Source organism: Leucopleurus acutus (genome assembly GCF_964270905.1).
Source record: "Leucopleurus acutus genome assembly, chromosome: 16".
Lineage (NCBI taxonomy): Eukaryota > Metazoa > Chordata > Mammalia > Artiodactyla > Delphinidae > Leucopleurus > Leucopleurus acutus.
The window spans coordinates 69,817,163-69,822,723 of record NC_139158.1 but is presented as its reverse complement, the minus strand read 5'-3'; the positions used below and the strand labels follow the sequence as shown (position 1 = coordinate 69,822,723).

The 5,561-nt window shown below is 46.7% G+C and overlaps 1 pseudogene across 1 annotated transcript; it reads right to left on the bottom strand.

The window, feature by feature from the left end:
- Positions 1-3,422: 3,422 nt before the first annotated feature.
- On the bottom strand, positions 3,423-4,059 carry LOC309973543 (translocon-associated protein subunit gamma-like; annotated as a pseudogene). Its single transcript has one exon. The product of its transcript is annotated as a translocon-associated protein subunit gamma-like (transcript).
- Between the last annotated feature and the right edge of the window lie 1,502 nt (positions 4,060-5,561).

The following is a 5,561-nucleotide window of genomic DNA, read 5'->3' as shown; positions in this document are numbered from 1 at the left end:
ACTCAAGTGATCATGTCATCAGATGAGCGGGTGCAGCACCCAGCCCCCTCCCCTCCCAGAGTCCCCCACTCGGGAAGCGTTTGCAGCAGAGGGCTGAGTGGGAGGCCAACTGCACACCGCCCACTGCTCCTCTCGTTTCCACTATAAATAACACAGTTAAGAAAAAGAAACCCACACGCAGGGGCACTTTTATCTTTACACCCACTTTCTGCTCACTCCATACAAGTGATGTGACATCTGAATTCAAAGTCAGGCGTGGTGAACCGAAGTGTGTCAGGAAACCAAATAGTTGCTGTCAAGAGATCCAGGTGGAAAGGAAGGGGTGTTGGCTCTCTTAAAGACGTCACGCTCCTCTTTCTGCAAGACCTGACCTCGGCTAAAGCTGTCATTAGCCAAGTCAGAGCCCCCCTCCCCTGCTCCCCTGACCCCTCTGTCTCCCTTTGTTGTTGTTCTGATAATTAATAGAGAACATGTCACATTACAGCATTGTAGGAGTTGGAAAGATATTGGAGGAGGAAAAGGAAGAGAGGGGAGGGGAGGACACATCTGAGATGAAGGGGAAGAAAAAGGACGTAACCAAGCTTGCTCCCAAAGAACTCATAGTGATGGTGCAAATGGGCACATAAACATGTGATGACAACTCAGTGTGGCACATGGTTTAGAATAGATCTGACCAAGATGTGGTGGCAGCCCTGAGCCAGCAACAACATCTGCAAAAATGTCCTTTAATCTGAGCCTTGGAAGGTGAGTAGGAGTTTTCCAGGTAGAAACAGGCAGGAAAGGGCACTGCAGGCAGAAGAAATAAATATGCACAAGCAAGACACAGAAAAGAGCCCATCGTCCACAGGGAGATAAGACTGGGATGCCCATCAAGGCTGTAGATATCACCATGCGGTATTCTTCCTCCAAAGTTGACATCTTAGAGCAACTGGTGGTATCCCACACCCATCCAGACACTAGGACTAGCCATTTCTGCCTTAGGACAGTTTTTAGCTTTGTTGCTGACTCTGGTCCCCAATGCCACCACTGGCACTGAGGGTCATCCATCCATGGCCTCTTTGGTAGGTCTTTCTTATGACAACAGCCTGGTCTCCCTGGTTCCTGATTCTCCTCACCCCCAACTTGTCCACTCTCAATGACCCCCCGTTTCTGAGCCAATTTTGGAGAAGTTTTGGAGTCTACCTAGATAACGGTGATAGTCCATCCAAGGAGGAGGATGTCACTTGCTTCAGCTAGAGCTCAGATTGCCCAGCAGAAGACGAGTTAGAAAGGAAGCTGACTTAGCAAGACCAGAGAACCAGGGAGCAGGACCGCAAAGAGGCTAATGATAGAGGCAGGGTTCATTCACCCAACAATACGGTAGACTTCTGAGTCTGAGCCGCACCTCTCTGGATGCGGGGCATAAGACAGCACAGAAAGAAGACACAGTGCCCACTGTCCCTGCCCTCCTGGAGCTTGGAGGAGACAGCCATTAATCCAATAACTACACAAATAAAGGCAAAATTACAAATCATGATAAACAGTGTGAAGGATATTTAAAAGGAGCACTGTGCGCTTACAATGGTGGTGAAGGCAGTCAAGGAAGACTTCCGAGGATAGAACATATGAGCCAAGATTTGAAGGATGGGTTAACTGGGTAAAAGATGGAGAGAAGGAGTAGTTCTACTTACAAGCTAAGAAAGTTAGCCTAGGAGTAATATTATCTGGACTTGAATCATATCTCCACCGATGGTAACTGGGGGCAAATTATTTCACCCTTGCATGTCTTGGTTGCCTTGACTGCAAAATGGAGACAGCAATTACCTTAGAGACTTGTTATAAAGATTCAATAAGACAAAGCATTTACAGTAGATAGTACAGTACAGAGTAAGGACTTCATAAACAGTGGGAGTACCAGTAATAGTTACTGTGGTTGTAGTGATGATGATTAAAATGATGCTGTTAGGATGATGGTAGTGGTGATGGTGGTGGTGATTATGGTGATAATCATGATATTGTTGATGGTCATTATGAGAATGATGACGGTGATAATGATGTTAATGGCGTTGACAAGGATGATGATGACTTCTGCACTCACAGCAACAGGAACAACATAGGTAAATACCCTCAGGCTGAAGGAGGCATGGGGATAGGAGGTGCTAAAGAGAGGAGACAGGCATGTCTCTTAAGGCAGACAGAGCCAGACTCTGCAAATGCCCACTTAGAGACTCTAGACCCCAAGCTTCCTCAAAATGTAACCAAAGTGCTCTAAAAGCGCTACTACAGCAATGACTCAGACTCAGTTAAGATTTCTTGAGCTCCCTGCCTTGAAAGGTCCTGCCTTGGGAATTCCCTGATGATCCAGTGGTTAGTACCCCATGCTTCCATTGCAGGGGGCCCGGGTTCGATCCCTGGTCAGGGAACTAAGATCCAGCATGCCGCGTGGCGTGGCCAAAAAAAAAAAAAAAAAGTCCTGCCATTATACCAACAGTACCAGCAGGGAAGCCAGTGTTAAGTGAGTACCTACTATGTGCTGGGCAATTACTCATGTGTTACTCTGTTTGAGCCTCATGACATTTACTAGGTGGCTGGCACCATGCTGAGCACAGATAATATGTTGAGAAGCAGGATACAGATAATTACGCTCATTTTACATAGAAGAAAATAAACAAGGCATAGAAAGTTTAATTAATTATCCAGGTTACACAGTTAATAAATAATAAAGACAGGGTTTCAATCCAGGCTCAAATGTCTCCTAGTTTAAGCCCTTTCTTCTCTGTACCACAATGACTTTTGGTGCTTAGTCAGAGGATGTGTAGACTTACAGAGTCAGAGCTGCAGGACCCAGGTCCCAGTCAGCAAAGGAGCTCTCTCCTGCTTCATCCCTAGTGGGGGCGGCTCCCCTGAGACCAGCAGAGTTCACAGAAAGTCCTCATGAAGGCCCACGATCCACAATTTGTAAGTCACTATTCATAAGAGATGACAAGAGGGGAAAAGGGTGTATGTGTTCATTGAGCCCCTACAAGATGGTAGGTGCTTCGTAGACATTATTTCATGGAGGCCAATCCCATTCCTTACTCAGATATTACAGCCTCCTACCTACAAGATAAAGGAACTAAGACTCAGAGTGGTTGCAAAACTTGTCCAAGGTCACACAATGGAGGGTGTCCTATTTAAATCCAGGACTGACTGACTCCAAAGCCCAGTCTCTTCAGCCACTTTCTTTTTTGTTTTTTTCCCCCTTTCAATTCATTTAATTCCAATAATCTGTCAAAAAAAAGAGCCAATAAACAAATACTGAATTATATTTTGTTGGGTTTTTCAAACCCTCAAACTCCTGACTTATAAAAACAGCTTGTGTGTCTTCCACGCTGACTACCCTGCTACTTTTCCATATACCACAGGCCACCCATAGACACAAAGCCAGGGCAGCAGCGGGGAAGCTGACGTGGTCTACTTGGAGCCAGAAGACAGGAGGGCGATGAGGCCCGAGGAAGCACTTATGGACAAAATGTAGTTCACTGTGGGGTTGAAGTTCTTCAATATAAAGAAGGAAACAACAATGACCAAGACCAGAAATAGGGTGTTATTATTATAGAAGATGGAAAATGTTGTAGCTTCCTAATCAGCAACTTCATTCTTCTTCCACAAGACTCTTTCATCTTTTTCCTTCCGAGACATCTTTCCATTACCAGCTTCAGAAAGTTTTCGAGTCATTTCTTTGGAAACAGCATCCTCCCTCTTCTGTGCTACTTTGTGCTTGAGAACAAATTTCACATTTTTGGATACAAAGGCTACCAAATAAGTGCTTACTAGGGTCATCACGCTATACAGAACAGCAGACTGAGTAAGATCCACGTGCCATATTCGCCAATGTAGCCAGACGGGGATGGCAGACACGATGAAGGCGCTCCCGAAGAAGTGCACCGAGGACTTGGCCAAGAGGTCGTGGCTGAAATCCTGCAGGAGCAGGTCCTCCTCGGACTGCTGCTTGGAGCCGCCTTTGGGAGCCACGGTGGAACCGCAGCCACGAGACGGGAGGGCCGAGTCAGGCGCCGACCGGGCAGAAGCCTCTGGCATCACCCCTGTGGCCACCGTATCTGCTAACAACCCCCCTTTAGCCACTTTCTCCCAATTGTTCTTTTGTGATGCAGCGCACACACACACACACACACACACACACACACAGCCACACACAGCCACGGACAAACAGATTTTACCCCAACTCTGAATGCATCAAAATGTGTATAACTTCATAACGCTTTTAAAAATGCCCCACCTCTGAGACCAGAGGAGGAAGAATGAAGGAGATTTCTGCCTGCTTTCCTTATGCGTTTAGGCTGCGGCAGAGCTTTTAGATATTTCCAAGCACTTGGCCACCTCTTCTGTGCTCCGGGAAGGATAACAGACTATGCAGCTGAGGTTTCATGGTTGAGGCTTTAGATGCTGGAAAACAGGTTTTCCGTGGCTATTTATTCACCTATAGTGTCCTCAGCTGCTCCAGGAACTGAAGTCACCACAGATGCCCAGGCAGGGACTGAGCGGAGATGCTGGAGACATATTTGGGTCCGTTCATTACATATTCGTGTATGTGACTTTGCAGAGACAATGGTTAAAAGAGAGTTACAATTGCAGACTCTTCCTTTCTAGCTATGCCCTGAGCAGTTCATTTAATCTGTTTATGCTTTGTTTTACCATCTGGGAAAGGGAATAACAGCATCATCACCAATCTTATCTTAGTCAACTATTACTGGGATGATCCGGGCTCACAAACAACACCCAAATCTCAGTGGTTTACCTCGACAAGCATTTATTTCTCACTCACAGCACTGTAGGTCATCTGGGGCAGCTCTGCTTCAGGCTGTAGCTTGAGTTCAGGTCTTTTTCATTTTAGGATGAAAGGAAGCAGGTATCTGGGGCGTGATCTTTCCGTGATTCATCACAGGAGTGGAAGAGGGCTGGCCAAATCACTTGAAAACATTTCAAACTTTTGTTTGGGATCCACTCACATCCCAATAGCCAAAATCAGTCACATGGCCAGGTATAAAGTCAGTCTGGGGAACGGAAAGAGTGGGGAGGTGTTCCAGTTACCAGCAGTGTATAAAACTTTATTTCAAAACTTAGCAGCCCACACCAGCCATTTTATTTCACTTGTGACTTTACTGGTCAGGAGTTTGGGGAGGGCTTAGCTGGACTCTCTCCAGGGGTTGTAGTCAGGTGGCAGCTGAGGCTGCAGTCATGTGAAGGCTCAGCCGGGCTGGACATCCAGGACGGCTCCCTCACATGGCTGGCACACAATGCTGGTAGTCATCTGGGCTGGACCAAAGTGCCCACACGTGGCCTCCCCAGCATGGACGTCTCAGTGTAGTTGGATTCCTCATGTGATACCTGGCTTCCCCCAGCTACATGTTCCAAGAGACCAGGTGGAAGCTGCATGGCTTTCTCTGACTTATCCTCCAAAGTTATGCAGCATCAATTCCACTGCATTGTACTGGTTACAAATAAGTTACTAAGAACAGCCCAGATTCAAGGGCAGGGGACAGAGACCCCCACCTCTCAATGGGAAGAGTGTCAAAGAATTT